This window comes from Rattus norvegicus, chromosome 16, assembly GCF_021556685.1.
Source record: "Rattus norvegicus strain SHRSP/BbbUtx chromosome 16, alternate assembly SHRSP_T2T, whole genome shotgun sequence".
NCBI classification, from domain to species: domain Eukaryota; kingdom Metazoa; phylum Chordata; class Mammalia; order Rodentia; family Muridae; genus Rattus; species Rattus norvegicus.
In genome coordinates this window covers 85,173,576-85,190,465 of record NC_141549.1, presented here as the reverse complement: position 1 = coordinate 85,190,465, position 16,890 = coordinate 85,173,576, and the positions used below count along the sequence as shown (strand labels likewise).

At 46.1% G+C, this 16,890-nt stretch overlaps 1 long non-coding RNA gene across 1 annotated transcript in view; it reads right to left on the bottom strand.

The window, feature by feature from the left end:
• Positions 1 to 15,548: 15,548 nt before the first annotated feature.
• Positions 15,549 to 16,890, bottom strand: part of LOC103694002 (uncharacterized) — a 74,502-nt gene continuing 73,160 nt past the window's right edge. The window contains exon 5 of the long non-coding RNA XR_015640475.1: positions 15,549 to 15,723. This is a non-coding gene — a long non-coding RNA (uncharacterized LOC103694002). The remainder of the gene's footprint in view (positions 15,724 to 16,890) is intronic.

Genomic DNA, 16,890 nt, shown 5'->3' with positions numbered 1-16,890 from the left:
GTATGTGCACCATGCGCTTGCCTCATGTCCAGGAAGGTCAGAAGTGGGTGTCAGGCAGCAAGGAACTAGAGTTGTACATGGCTGTGAGCTGTCATGGGGCTGGGTCCTCTAGAAGAGCAGCAGCTGCACTTAAGAAGCACTGAGTCATCTCTCTAGCCCCTAACATCTCAGCGTAGGTCCTGAGCTGCAGCACTGCGAAGGTGTGAGCAAAGAGCTTTTGTGACTGGGGAGAAAAGGTCATTTTACTCTTGTGTGTAGAGGATACGGGCTTTTCGGGAAGTGTGGGAATGGTGTTCATAGCCAAAGACTTTTGGGATGAATGGGTCTGAGGATTTGATGGTTTTCTAGAGGTCCCCACTCCCCACTGACATCTCTTTCTGCATGTTCAGACACCAGCTGCTGTTGTATGCCACATGGGTACTAGAGGTACTGGGGGCATTTTAGAAACCTCCAGTGCAAAGATTTGCACAGGCACTGTTAGATTCCCTGGAAAGAGTCACTTAAGAAGAAATAGCACCACAGGGCTCTGTGGCCACACACACTTGTACTGGCTGGTTCTATGTGTCAACTTGACACAGAGAAAGGAGACTCCATAGAGGAAATGCCTCCATGAGACCCAGTTATAAGGCATTTTCTCAACTAGTGATGGGGGTTTGGGGGCAGCCCCTTGTGGGTGGTGCCATCCCTGGGCTGGTGGTCTTGGGTTCTATAAGAAAGCAAGCTGAGCAAGCCAGGGGAAGCAACCCAGTAAGTAATATCCCTCCATGGCCTCTGCATCAGCTTCTGCTTCCTGACCTGCTTGAGTTCCTGTCCTGACTTCCTTTGGTGATGAACAGCAATGTGGAAGTGTAAGCTGAATAAACCTTTTCCTCCCCAGCTTGCTTCTTGGACGTGATGTTTGTGCAGGAGTAAAAACCCTGACTAAGACCACACTCTGAAGCAGTTAGAGTTGCATCGTGATTACTGATGTCTTCTGAATATTTGCATTGAGGAAGTAGGAAGGGGTAAAAGGAATGGCTGCTCTTCTATGGATACCTGTCTTAGGGTCTTATTGCTGTGAACAGACACCATGACCAATGTAAGTTTTATAAAGGACAACATTTAATTGGGGCTGGCTTACAGGTTCAGAGGTTCAGTTCATTATCATCAAGGCAGGACCATGGCAGCATCCAGGCAGCTACATCTTCACCCAAAGGAAGCCAAGAACAGTCTTAGCATCCCCAGGCAGCTAGGAGGAGGGTCTCCAATCCCACCCCCACAGTGACACACTTCCTCCAACAAGTCTTCACCTTCTAATAGTGCCACTCCCTGGGCCAAGCATATGCAAACCATCACATTCCATTCCCTGGCCTCCACAGGCTTGTTTAAACACATGAGTCTATGGAGGCCATTCCTAAACAGAGTATAATTTTTAAAAAAAAAAGTACATTTAGTTCAACTTCCGAAGTCCCCATAGTCTATAGCAGTGTCAACAAAGTTAAAATTCCAAAGATCAAAGTCTCTTCCAAGATCCATCTAATCACTCAGCTGTAATTCCCAAATTAAGACAGGCAACCAGCTGGGCAAACTTCAACATCTGCCATCTCCATGTCTGATGTCACGCGGTCTTCAGATAGTCAACTCCTTTTTCATCCTTGTTGACTACAGCAAATTTCTTTCTCCTGGGCTTGTTCCACTCCCTGTTAGCATCTGGCATCTCTAACATCCTTGGGTCTCCAAGACAGCTTCAGTGTCTGAGATCCACACATGATCCTCCAAAGGGCTGGCTTCACTTCTCCCTCTGTAACTCTCAGGTTGATCCACTCCACTGACTCAGCTGTTCTTGGTGATCATCCCATGGTACTGGCATCTCCAATGCACTGGGGTCTTCTGTTGCAACTAGGCTTCACCAGTAGCCTCTCACAGTCTCTCTTCATGGTGCCAAGCCTCAGCTCCTTTCCATGACACCTTCAGTCCTGGGCCATCAACTGCAACTGGGGCTGCACTTTCACCAATGGTCTTCTATGGCCTCTCACAGTGCCCAGCCTCAGCTGCTTTTCTTGACCCCTTCATGCCTTCAAAACCAGTACTACCTAGGTGTCTCTTACACATTACCAAGTCCAGCCACAGCACAAAGTACAACCTTGGTTGGCTATCTCTGGAACACAGCCTCTTTGTGCTCTCAGAAACACTTCCCAGAGGTTTCACCTCAATGATTTTGGTCTTTTCTTAATCACCACTAATTTCTTAGCTCCAGCTGACCAGCATCAATTGTCCCAGTAGTCTCCTCCTCTTGAATATAAAGCCACAGACACATGGCTGAAGCGGCTGAGCCCCCTCGTTCTATTACATTGTCACCAGCTTCCTCTTTTCTAACTCTTTCACCTGGACCTTACTCTGTAGATTGACCTTGAATTTAGAGATCTGTATGCCTGTCTCCTGGGATTAAAGGTTTGTACTAAGTTGCCTGGGGCTAACATAGCTGGGTGGATCTTGCCCCAAGGTCATTACTTCCTTCATTCAATTTAATATCCTTGAACACAGAATTCAGCTCCATTTTACTTCCTGGTGTCCCTTTAATACTCAAACTATATATTTTGGGTTTTTTTTTTCCTTTTGCAACTTCCCTTTTTTCATTAAATTGCTCTTCAAGAGACTTAACCACAGAACAAAATCTATGATGGGCATTTCTGAGACTTCCTTTGTCAATGCAATTAATATGAGTCTTTTCACCTTAGCCTCAGGCAGACTCTTCAGACAAGGTTAAAAAGCAGCCACATTCTTCACCAAAGTACCAGAAAAGCAGTCTTTATAGCACATACCAAAGTTCTTCTGATCTGAAATCTCTTGGGCCTGGCCTGCAGAATTCAAATCACTCTTAGTAACAAAGACTTCTGCATTCCTACTAGGATAGCCCATTAAGCCCCATTTAAAGCATTCCACTGCTTTCCAAATCCAAAGTCCCAAAATTCAGTCTTACAAACAAAAGCATGGTCAGGCCTATCACAGCAATACCCCACTCCTGGTACCAACTTCTGTCTTAGTTAAGGTCTTATTGCTGTGAACAGACACCATGACCAATGTAAGTTTTATAAAGGACAACATTTAATTGGGGCTGGCTTTACAGGTTCAGAGGTTCAATCCATTATCATCAAGGCAGGACCATGGCAGCATCCAGGCAGCTACATCTTCACCGGAAGGATGCCAGGAACAGTCTTAGCATCCCCAGGAAGCTAGGAGGAGGGTATCCAAGCCTACCCCTATAGTGACACACTCCTCCAACAAGGTTACACCTTCTAATAGTGCCACTCTCTGGGCCAAGCATATGCAAACCATCATAATACCCAAACCTGAGCTATGTTCTATGCTGGAGCAAGTGTGTGCATGAATGTGTGGTGAGGTTAATATTAGAACAATGGAGTGTGCCAGCTTACACATATTTCTGCAAGTGTGCAATGTGTGATCACATGTGTCACAATGGCATTAAGACTCTTGGAGGACATTTCCTGGGGAGATGTGAGCATCTCAAATAGGAAAGTGTGCTGTTTGGTTCTTGTCAACTTGACATACTCGGGAAGAGAGAAACACAACTAAGAAATCGCCCCAATCAGATTGGCATGGAGGCAAATCTATGAGGCATTTTCTTGATTAATGATTGCTGTGGTAAGTCCCAGCCCATTGTGGGTGGTGCCACATGTGGGCAGATAGCCCCAGGAGGTATAAGAGCAAGCTGAGCAATCCACGGGCACCAAGGTAGTAATCAGAGTTCCTCCATGACATCTGCTTCAGTTCCTGCCTTGTGCTTCTGCCATGGCTTTCCTTCATGGTGGGCTACAAATTGTAAGCTGAAATAAACCCTTTCCTCAAGTTGATTTAGGTCATGTCTGTCACAGCAATAGAGAGAGAAGTAGGACAGGAACTAATGACAGACCAAGGCATTAGAAACAACAAGACCCAACTTGGTGAACCAATGTGTTTATTGGGCTTATTAACAGATGCATAGGTGGTGGGTTAGTTACAGGAGCAGAAGTGACACATCACCAAACCATGAATGACAGCTCAAGAAAGCTGGAACTCACTGCACGATTTGCAGGCAACCCAACAGAACAGGTTGGAGAGTGAACCTTCCATGCATCTGGGTTTATCTGATGGTGTCTTTAAGCAATCCTTACTTTGTAGATAAGCTTGGGGAGATTCCAGTATATCAGAACTGGTCAGTTTTAGGGACTTTCTGAGACTTCTAAGTTGTTTACTCCCTGAGTCAACAACTTTAAAACATCCTGAGTCTCAAGAGCTTCCCTCCAAGGCGGAATGTTTTATCTCAGAGGAAATACACACACACACACACACACACACACACACACACACACACACACACACACACACACACGTATGGCCATTTTGCCTTGAGAGTTCTGGTCACTTTGCAAGTCCACCAACACTTAAATCGGCAAAGCTAGCCCTCAGGAAGTGGAGTAAGAGCTTCAAACACAGGATTTCACTAGTGAGCCATGAGTCTGGGCGCTCTGTGGGCATGACTTCTGGGCGCTCTGTGGGTGTGGCTTCTGTCAGACTCTTCTTTGGTAAAGTGTCTCTTCACAGAGTTAGGCAACTTCCCAGCCAGGCAGGTTAATCTTACTGATGGGTTTTTGACAATTCTCTCTATACCTTGCATAGGGTCTTTGTGAGGTAGTAATTTAAAAGCATCCCGGAATAATCTACACCTTTGACCTTTATAATTTATAGTGATTTATAGTGATCTGGACACAGCCCAACTTTTAATTTGGATAAATTCATGTTTTCCTCTATAGATCTGTTTTTCACATCATATTTAAGAACAATTTGTACAAGCAATGCAATGTTCTTTTTCCTACATTTCTTCCAAGTGTCTCTGCTACAGTTTTGAATTTTACGTTTATATCTGAGGTCAATTTTTAGCTATAGACAGAAGGTTTGTTTTTCGTATGGCGTCCAGTGGCTGCAGTGCCACTGGCTGACAGGACTGTCTTTTCTCCATTGAATTATCTTTGTACTCTTGTCAAAAATCAATCGTGTGGGTCTATTTCTGGACTCCATCCTCCTGTATTGATCCCTGTCTGTCTTTTTGCCAATACGGCATTGTCTTGATCGTTACAGCTGTAGACTGAGTTTGGGAATTAGGTAGTCTTAATTTTGTGCCTTTTCAAAATTGTTTTTTGTATGATTCCAGTAACTTGTCTTTCTACGTAAATTTTTGAGCCGGCTTGTCTGTTACAAAAGAATCCTGCTAGGGCTTGATTAGGACCAGCTTCATATCTGCAGATGGATTTCCAAAGAATCGACAAGCTAATATTACCTTCGTATGCATGCCTGAGGTACTGCCCTGTGTGTGCATGGGTACTGCCCTGTGTGTGCACGGGTACTGCCCTGTGTGTGCAGGCTTTTCCAATCATCCTATGACTTTTAATATGTTCTGTCCTCTATTCCATGATATAAACACCTGAATGTTTCATTTTTGTGATTCAGTTGGAAGAATATTTAGAAGTTAATTCCCAGTTGCTTGTTGGGAATGCATATATACATACATGTCCTTCCATGTTGCTGTATTACACTCTTGTTAATGCACGTGTCGGTCTTAGCATAGATATGTGGGTTCTGCAGGATCTGTGTGTGTTGATGACATCGCTCGTGAAGAGATGGACGTTTGTTTTCCTTCACGACTCATGTAATTTTTCTCTTTCCCTTGTCTATGCTTAAAGGAAACCTCTCTTATGTGATATTGGATAAAACCGGAAATGGTTGAATGTCTTACCTTGGTCTGGCTTCTTTCTTTGCTTTTGTTTTGTTTTTCTTTAAGACAGGTTCTTTATGTACAGCCCAGGCTGGCGTTGAACACACAGCGATCCTCCTTCTCTGGCTTCTCTCATGCTGACATTACAGGCATGTGCTACTGTGTCCTGCTCATTCCCAGTGTTAATAGAGAAGCAGCTACCCTTCCCCCAGTGCCTGCAGTAGGAAAGGCTCAGGCTTGTGGTAGAGACTGGCTCTGTTGGGTAAACATTCCTAGTTTACTGGGGTTTTCATAGTAGTTCGGTGTATTTGGCCAAGGGCTTCCTGAGCCTCCACAAAGACAACAGTGTTCATTTTTTGTAGTCACCGATGCATACACACACATACACACACACACACACACACACACACACTCACACACACAGACACACACAGACACTGACACACAGACACACACACACTCACACACAGACACAGACACACTAATAAAACATTTTATAAAAAGACACCCAAGAATCTTCCCTTCCCTTCTACCCTTTCATCCAGTTCTCACCTATATTAGCACTTTTTCTCACTGCTCTGACCAAGTACCCAACAAAGACAATGTAAGGAAAGAGAATCCATCTTGGCTCACATAAGAATTTCATGGTAGGGAGCCCACAGTGGTGGGAAGTGGGCTGCGGGCCTCGGCACATCCTTGGTCAGGAGGCAGGGAGAGACAGACGGTGGGGTGCAGCTGACCTCCTCACCTTTTTCTACTTTAGGACCCCAGATGGCTCTGATCTCACTCAGGGTGGGTCTTCCTTTCTCAGTCAATCCTGCCTGACAACTGGATGTGGAGTACATTCTTGGAGCGCACACATGGTGCTGTGGTTACTAGGACAGTGCTGGCTCCATGACATGCTACACTTCATCTCGGCACCCTGGCCCCACAAAGACCTGGGATGAGGAGGTCTCAAACACCCAGCTTAACCTTGAGCAACAGGACATAGAGCAAGAGGCCTTGATGTGGGCAAGAACATTCCCACCCACTCACCCTTTCTGTTTCCCTTCCAGTTCCTCTAATAGTAAGCCATCCAATAGTAAGGTATATAGTCCTGCAGTTTGTTATGGTACTGAGCTGGACCATGAGGTCTCCAGATGTGATGGGATCAGCTAGGCCATTGATGAGTGACTGTCTTGCATGCCTTTCATTTTCCTTCTGCTTCCTTGCCTTCCTTGTCCTGTGCCAGTCTCTCTCCTTCCTCTATGCCTTCTCTAACCTCTTTTCTTTTCTCCAAATGTATTCCCTGCTCCTACTGCCCCCCCCACCATCACCACCACCACCACCACCGGCACCACCACCACCACACTGCCTGATACAGATTCTCTAGTCTGGTCTCCAATCTCTCATTCAAACCAACTGGCATGGCTTATGAATGACCTAAAACACATTCTAATACACAAAGTGTTCTCTAGGGAATAAGGAGATCATGGAGGCAGAACAGGAGCTGTGGGGGATGGGGGAGGGAACGCTTGACCACAGTTAGCAGAATGCAGACTGCTACTGTAGAAAATACCATACATGTAGTCCAGTGAAGAATTAAAACAGACTGCTACAGCATCCAGAAAAGCAGTTCACAGGTGTGATGGTTTGTATATGTTTGGGCCAGGGAGTGGCACTATTAGGAGGCGTGGCCTTCTTGGAGTAGATGCGTCACTACGGATGTAGGCGTAAGACCCTTGTCCTAGCTGCCCAGAAACCAATCTTTTCCTGCTTGCCTTTGGAACAAGAGGTGGAACTCTCAGCCTCTCCTGCACCATGCCTGCCCTGGACACTGCCGTGCTCCTGCCTTAATGAAAATGGACTGAACCTCTGAACCTGCAAGCCAGCCCCAATTAAATATTGTCCTTGTAAGAGTTGCCTTGGTCGGCTGGGGATTTAGCTCGGTGGTAGAGCGCTTGCCTAGGAAGCGCAAGGCCCTGGGTTCGGTCCCCGGCTCCGAAAAAAAAAGAAAAAAAAAAAAAGAGTTGCCTTGGTCATGGTGTCGGTCCACAGCAGTAGACCCTAATAAGACAGGGCCCCTTTCTGAGTGTGCACAGGTAGTCAACTGCGCTGAGTAAAAGCTACTTACTTCGTGCAAACTCGGTTTCTCTGTGTTGAAGTTCAGGAGGGAGCAGTATCTAGTGCTCAGAACACTGTACTGGAGTCAGCAAGCATCCAGATCTGGTTTATTTTGAGGACTAGAGAGATGGTCCAGGGGTTGAGAGCGCTTGCTTCTCCTGCAGAGGACCAATTACCTGCACCTGTATAGCAGCTCACAGACATCTATAACTTCCCAGGCATCAGGTGTCCCCTTCTGGGCTCTGGGGGCACTAGGCATGCACGTGGCGTTCTTACACACAAGCAGGAAAAACACCCACACACACAAAATAAATCTTCTCAAAGATTGTTATTGGGTCTCCTGGAGATTGTGAAGAATGGACAGACAGGAAGGGTAACTAAAGAAGCCGCACCTCCTATCCTTGTTGCTGTGCTAAACATTGATTTGTTTGCTTGGTTGGTTCATTTTGAGACAGGCTCTCTCTAGGTAGCCCTAGCTGGCCTTGAACTCACAGAAGCCTGTTTGCCCTGCCTCCTGAGTGATCTAAGGAACCCACCAACACTCCCTCCATGAATAGTAAATGACCTTTTAAAGAAACAATTGATACAAGCTTTTCACACTGTATTGGATCTTGCTAATGCTTCTTTTAACAGACTCTTAGCAGAGGACTCCAGAGACCAGTTACCACCTGCCACCCTTTGTATAAAAATGTCCTTACAAAATGTTGCAATGCTGCCCTATACTGTGCCCTTCAGGGTTAGAAAGGCACCTGAGAGGTTTGCAAGAACCCAGAAGGAACAGGGTTGGGGAATCAGACAGGCTGCTGTGGCCAGGCATAGCTACAAAGTTCTTGGAGTTTCATGCTTAGGTAAGGCACAGATGATAACACATAAAAGAATGAGAGAAATGCTCTAACAACAGCCTGCCTGTGCCTGTAAACAGAGCAATGGTTCAGGAGTTTGAAGGAAAGCACCCTGGGTAGGTTAAAAAAGACACCTCCAGAAGCCAAGGTCCCAATGTCGGAGATGGACTACTTCGTAACTGTTGTGGGCCAAAGAGGCCCCCTGGGACTTCTTGCCCACAGACTAGATAGCTAGGCTCTACTGCTGAACACACCCGCATATGTTGGTTGTAGACCTGAGAGGTCAAGTTGGGATGGAACTGGAAGCTTCCTCCTTGCTGTCTAGGTTTTGCTTCACTAGAAGGCATTAAATAAGCTACTGGTGGAGAATTTTTTAAAAGCAGTCCCACTCGGCTGCAGATCTTGCATGCTGTATTATCAGCATGAAACATTGTATCTACGGATACAATAGTGGCATGACTGCTAGGGGTGTAACCAGTTCTTTCCAGTTGGATTTCATCCTGTTCCACATCTGGTGCTGTCAACCCTGTCAATATTCTGTACTCTTGGAAACCTGGGGTGTAATGAGAGAACCAGAGTTGTTGTTTTAGTACAAGGGTATGCTGTGCTTGTGAAGTTGACTTTGGAATGTTTGTATTTAGGACTGTAAGTTGCTGTAAGTTGTCAACCACATTTAGGGGAACTTGTATTTGTAGTATCAGTTGCTGTGAAGACCCAGCCAGCCCAGATCACTCTCTCTGACTTGTTCATTCTCTGTCTCCCCGTCTCTATCAATCTGTCTCTAGCTCTTACATCTCAACCTGAAGACAGCCTTTTGCTCTCCCCCTCCCCAAATAAACCTCTTGTGTTAGATCTCCCACAGGGTAGCACACCTTACTCCCAACCTGCCAAGCGTATGTTTCACCCTGTTTTACCCTAGCAAGACTAACAAAGACTCGGCAGGCATATTAGTCAGGGTTCTCTGGAGTCACAGAATTTATGGAACGTCTATATTGAGGAAATGTATTGTGATGAGTTAATGTAGTCCAACTAACCCAACAATGGTCAGCTGTGAATAGGAAGTCCAAGAATCTAGTAGTTGCTCAGGCCCATGAGGCTAGCTGTGTCAGCTGGTCTTCTGTAGAAGTAGGTTCCAACAGATGTGCTGGCAAGTAAGCAGGTAAAGAAGAGTGAGTCTTCCTTCTTCCAGTGTTCTTTTGTAGGCCTCCTGCAGAAGGTGTGGCCCAGATTAAAGGTGTGTACCACCATGCCTGGATCTGGGACTTACTTTGTCCCAGGTTGACTTTGAACTCAGATATCTCCTTGCCTCAATCTCCTGGGATTAATGGCCTGTACTGCTTGCCTGGGCCTAAGTTTTTCATGGCCACTATGTCTCAAGATCTCCATGCCAAGATCCAGGTCAGAAATGTGAGCCTTTCAACCTCAAGCTCTGGGTCACAGGTGTGCCCTCCAATTCTGGATTGTAGTTCATCCCAGGTATAGTCAAGTTGGCAACCAGGAATAGTCATTACAGTGGCTTTCCTGGCACTTGTGTGCCACCCACCTGTGATCTGAGCCACACTAGGAATTTCTTATCTGCAGTCCTCACCTCCACCCATCACTGAGCATCCTATCTTTCACCCGCAATTGGTAAGTTCTCCCTTTCAGTCAATGTAAATGCTTCCCTGAGTCTCTGACAAAGGTCGTCTGACCATCTCCCTTGGGTGAGGTTTCAAGCATGATTTTTCCCCTTCTGGTTTCATTTGAAAGTCCTGATACTAGGCGTCTTAGGGTTTTACTGCTGTGAACAGATGCCATGACCAAGGCAACTCTTATAAAGGACAACATCTAATTGGGGCTTGCCTACAGGTTCAGAGGTTCAGTCCATCATCATCAAGGTGGGAACACGGCAGCATCCAGGCAGGCATGGTGCAGGAGGAGCTGAGAGCTCTACATCTTTATCTGAAGGCTGCTAGCAGAATACTGCCCACCCCCAATGACACACCTACTCCAACAGGCCACACCTCCAACAGTGCCACTCCCTGGGACGAGCATAGCCAAACCATGACACCAGGCCTTCCATCAAGGTACCTTTAGCTGCCTTATTCTAACAATCACCTCCCAAAACAGTGCCACAGCTGGCAACTAAGCATTCAGTTCCCGAGCTGGTGAGGAATGATTTCATCTCAAATCCCCACTGGGAGTTCATCTGGCCCACAAAACCGTCAGCCCAATAGTGTAGGCTTGCCTTATTAATTAATTAATCAATTAATTAACTTATCTATTTATTTTAATGAAAACATAAGACCAGCAAATCTCCCAGAGTTCTATTCTAGCTTCGTCAAGGCTTATCTGCAAGCAGACAGCAAGCCTGACCTTTCAAGCAACTTAAGGCGCCTGAGGTAGTGGTGAGAGAGCAGAAGCAGGGAGGGCAGTGTGAGCTACAGTGTGTGATACAGCAGTGGAGATAAAAAACATCCGGTCAGCCTCACGATCCGTGCGTCTGTCTGTACGGATGCCAGCCTGTCCCTTGCAATCCTTCCACAGACTGCAAGTACCAGGCGTGCCCAGGCATGTCCACGCAACGTGCCCAGATTGCAGAGGAGCGAGGGCCTCCATCGTGGTACAAAGACTTCTCGATGAAGGGCGGTATCCCTGGGGCTCCATACTTGGCCCACGCCTGATAGTGAAGCGTGGTCTCTTGAGAAGGGAGCCTTGAGAAGGCGTTCCTGGTTTCCGAGGGCTGACCATCACTGCAATGTGAGTATTGTGTTAATAGGACCTATTCCTTTGTCTGTTACATCACCGGCTGTCTCACAGAGGTGCTTAAGTCAGTTCTCATAAACACCGGGGAGCAGGCATGGACCACACAGCAGGATGCTCTTTGTTTTAAAACCCAGAGTGTGGAGGCAGCCTGTGACCCATGGGGACATTTTCTGGCAGTTAGCAAGTGGCCAGAGGAGTTTAAAACCCTGGGGTGAAATCAAAGGCCCTTAAGAGAAAAACACATAAATGAAAATGGCCACTTGGTCATTAGTCACCAGGAGTTGTCTGACCCGGGGGTGGGACAGCATTACTGCTATTATGAACTATACAAATGTAGAGAAGAAGGTAATTACCTCCTTCAGACCCTGAAAAGTTAATGTTGAACCGCTTGTTACCATGGACACACCGGCTGTTTGCAGCACTGGTCTTTCCATGGTCAGCCAGGATGCTCAGTAAAACCAGCCATACCACCATGGTTCCCTGCCTCAGTGCTACCTTCCTGTGCAAAGAAAGTCCCTCGTTCAAGCACACGGTCTTACCAATAGACGCAGAACTGGGACAGAGAAGGTGTGCAAACTAATGTGACTGGGCCGCAGCTCTGTGGGACCCCAAATAGCAGGGGTGGTGAGAAGGAGAAGAGGAGGGGTAGGGGAGGAGTAAGAGGGAGGGAGGGGGAGGGGGGACAGGGAGGAAGCAGCAGCTATAACTGCAGTAGCAGCCAGAGAACCCTGTCCTATAAGGGGATCCCAAACTCTCTTGATCCTATAGACTTAAAAACATTTCTTCAAGATCTTTTTGGGAGATCCCGCTGGTGGGCCAGGAGATGCTTAGGGATCTCCTTGTTCATGAGAACAGAGGAAATAAAGTAAAGCCCGTTTTAAAGTGGATGTAAGTGTTTTCAAAGGCTTCTCTCTTGATATTTCTGTTTCAGGTGGGTGTTTCCAGGTTTTCCCCAAAGAACACAAATGGATTTGGATTTGCAAAAGTAGAAAGAAAATTTTATTTTAGAGCAAATCCACAAAATAGTTCAGAAGCCACTGCTGTATGAGCAGTGTGCATGTGAGCGGGGATATTCCAGGTCCCTGATCACTATTTGGGGTTTCCTTTTATGAGGTTTAAAAGAAGGGGGAATTGTTTGTTTGTTTGTTTTTAATAGATCTTCCTTTACATTTATTTATTGTACTATGTTAGGGTTTGTGTGTGATACCACAAGGATGTAGAAGTCAAAAGACAAGTAAGTTGCAGGATTCTGTTCTCTTCTTCGACCATGCGGGTTCCAAGGATCCAAATCAGGTCATCAGACTTGGCAGCAGACACTTTTGTATGTGCCGAGCCATCTCACTGACTGGGTTCCCCATTTTGCTTGTCGAGTTTAGATTGTATCGGCCTTTGTTCTCCCTGACTGAACTTTCCCATAATGCATCTGATTTCAATTGGCATGTACAACCAACTGTGCTAGTCATGAGATGGCAAATGGGGAATTCTTCGTATGTTAAGGATGGTTTGTCTTTCTGCACACACAGGCTAGACGGATCCTTCCACTCTTCAGACATGAATACAGTGAGAATATATTTGAATGAACACTGAGCTTGATGACCATTAGGAACGAATAAACTCTCGCTATAACCCAAGAGAAGTACATAAGTAGCCAGAATAAGTAGGGCAGGTGTCCAAGCTCACTCGTTGCATTGCTTGGAGAGAGGTGTGTGTCTGTCACACATGCAAGAAAAGGAGCTAGACTTCCAAGGACCTTGTTTACAGGAGAGAATGTTGTGGAGAGCTGATGAAGTCCTGAGTGAATACATGTGCTTGACATGAGTTCGGCCATGTTAAGGACCCAAGTGAAGGCAGCCTCAGACACTGAGAACTCCAGATGTCTACACAATTCCCTAAAAAAATGGAAATAAACCTACACAGTATATCCTGACTCTCCTGATAAAGACAGCCAAGCTTGGGTCGCTTCTGCTATTTTTAGTAATTTGTCTTCCTTGGGAACTGGGGCAGTAGACCCCAGACACGGTTCAGCAGAAATGGTCGCAAATGGTTTTAACGCTATTTTTAGAAGCAGATGAGAGGAGGGCATTTGTTACCTTTCCTGGGACACAGAGCACTTGAGAGAATCAGCTAAAGGGCTTGTCCTGGCCCACAGTTTCAGAGGGATTGGCCCATGGTCACTTGGCTTACTGCTTTGGAATTCAGGCAAGGCAAAAACTGTCCTGGCCAGAGCATTCAGCTGAGCAGAGCCGCTCACCTCATGGTGCCAGGAAACCAGAAGAGAAAGCCTGGGTTTCCAACATCTCCCTTGAGGACATACTCCTAATGACTTAAGACCTCCTGTTGGACGCTGCCTCTTTTTTTTAAGATTTATTTATTTATTTTATGTATATGAACACACTGTTTCAGACACAGCAAAAGAGGGTGTTGGATCCCATTACAGACGGCTGTGAGCCACCATGTGAATGATGGGAATTGAAGTCAGGACATCTGGATGAGCAGCCAGTGCTCTTAACCCCTGAGCCATCTCACCAGTCATGGACACTTCCTCTTAACGATTGTGCCTACTGCTGATAGCAACATCCCGAGGCCCCAAACCTTGAGCAGCTGGGTCTACCTCAGAGAGAAACCCCCTTCCACCTTTGCTTGGGCAACGTTCCTTCAAGGCACCACGGAAAGCTCCAGCCCTTTCCCAAACACTTTGCTGCCATCTTGGGTGCCACCATCTGGGACTAACTAAAAAAACTGTCCCAAAGACCCATATCCACCTGGTGAGAGTGGCAGAGAGCCATGAGAAAGCCATCTTTCCGTTCCTGCCGGATGTAGAAGCCATAGCCTCAGAAGCTACATAAGAGTGCCCATCTAGTGTCAGGTGTGAAGATATGGAGTTCTTCTCCGTGGGCATGTTAACAGTGAAGTTAGGGAGGCCTCCCTAAGCCTCACTCACTCACTCACTCACTGTGCGGTCCATGTTTCCGGAAATACAATCAAACTTCATCCTGAGCTCCTTCTCTAGGAGTCTCAACTCACCCTTCCCTCACCTCAGCCTCAGCCTGTGGGATGCTCACATCAGCCATTCTCCCTCAGTCTGGTTTCTGCAACCTTCACACCTCCTGGTCACCTCACCTGCACACCTCAGTCTCCTCACACGTTTTTCTATGGGACAGACCAGGAGGGGGGTCTTCTGGGAAGACAGACTTCCTGTGTGCTTTAGGCTCCCTTTCCTCAAATCCAGCTGTCTCTTCATCCCTCAGGACTTACCTGACCTCTATTCTTTCCTTCTTATTGTATCTATCTGTCCAGATCCCCCAGCTCAGAACTTGTCTCCTGCACTGTTTATAGCATCCACGTGTCTCTTTCCTCCTAGCAGAGATGGGAGCTTTTCCTATAGAACAGAAGACACACAGAGAATGTGTTTCCAGAGGTCATGAGTCATGGATCTGGGTGGTTCTGGTGGATGATTGATTGATCTGGGGTCACTGGTGTACAGGAGGGCACCTGCTTCCCCTTGGGATTAAGGTGATCTTTACCTCACCATCAAGCTGCCCATGGTGCCTAGGGCTCCTTGCAGCCGTTCTGTGAAGGGGCATGCTTTAGGGAGTGGAAGGCTGCCCTCAAGACGTCATTGAGCTAGGAGTAAGGACCCTTGCCTCACCCACTGGGGTCCCTTCTGCTCCTACTGACAAAGACAGTTGCAGAAGCTTCTGGGAAATGGGCTGCCTCCCTCTAGAGAAGAATGACCCCTGCGGCCACAGCCAAGTAGATTCCAGAAGTGCACACATCTCCCAAAGGTTAGCCCTCTGCTGCTGTCTTCCCACCACACTTGGAGTGACCATGACAGGCCACTAGGGAGTCCAAGGTGACCTCTTCCATCCAAACTTTTTTTAAAAAATGCATTCAGCTGTGAGATGACACACAAATAAGGAAAGTTAAAAATAAGGCTTTACTTCATTGTGAGTATTTCCTTTACATTGTCAAAAAATATTATTTGTTCCAATTCAAAGCAATCCCTTAGCTTTGATTCTAAACAAGGCTCAGCATTTGGCCGCTTTACGTATTCATAAGCCTTTATTCATGCTAGCACTGTGATATTTAAATATGCTCACACACAGGTATTAAATTAAGTGCTTTACTTTTTGTTTGTTTAATCAGTCATCTGTATCATCTCCTGGTGCCGGCGAGCACGGGAGGCAGCAGCAGCTTCTTTGTGGGTCTCCAGACAGGGAGAATGTAGTCCTGTCAAGAGGCAGGGCTGTGCACTGCTCTGTCCCCTTCTCCTGCAGGCGAGAGCTGGGATGGGAGAAGACAAAGACACTGAGAGTTTGCGGAATCATGTTTTGTGTGTGTGTGTGTGTGTGTGTGTGTGTGTGTGTGTGTGTGTGTGTGTGTGTTTTAAATGGGAACTGAGAACAGTCTCAACAATAACTGCCTAGTTAATTTTGCCTCCCATCTTTCATTCTTTAATACTGTTTATTATGCACACGAAAGTCTCAGAATCTTTCTGCTACATTTTGCACTGTTGAAACAATGCTTGCCCAGATTTGGGTTAGCCATCGTCACACTTCAGCTAATCGGTCAGGAAGAAGCCTCCTCCAGTGCAGTTTCTGAGAGGCAAGCCTGGGTCACAGGAGCAAGGTATTTCTATAGCCAGCCATAGAAGTTCCCCAGCACCATCAAGAAAAGGTCCTCCCCTCGTAAAGATGCTGGCGAGGCAGAGGCATGGCCTGATGGTGAAGCTAAAACTCCCACATGCGCCAACTTTAAAGGCAGTGTTCCACTCTCAGCCACTAAGCAGGGATATCTTGTTAATGAATGTGTGCGTGGACTCCACAAACACCACTGCTGTCCTGCAGGACACTGTGGGTGTGTGCATCTACAGATGGGTTTGGCTACACAACCACCTTCGGACATATATCTCCTCATGAGCCCTGTTTGCCAAACTCATCGTGATTTCTGTAATTATACACAGAATGTATTTTCCCAAACACACAAAGAATATCTTTATGCCACCACTTAGGGTCTAGATTGAACTTAAACCACTACTTAGTCGATCTCTCTTAATAGGATACTAAAAGGAAATTTTATGACAACATTATCAGTAGCATTTTGCTGATAATTAGAATAACAATAATAATACCGAGATATTTTTTCAGTAATAATGGTGTTATTAATGAGATTTTTATGAAAGACAGGCTTCTTTGCTATAATTATGAAAATTGATCTTTTGCATTTTACTTGTTCGCTGAAATCAGATAAGTGGCTTAACTACATGTATTATTTCTAATAAATATTCAAAAGAATGCATTTAAACAAGGCTCCTCATTCTATTCTTGCTCATATTCCTTGCATTTAAATAAAAGTGTAATTGCTCTGCTTTTTAAACTGCTAGTTTGGATTAGCTGTCTAACCTGCACAGGGTAGCTGTTTGCTGTTTGCATTTTTAATAGCTTTATTACC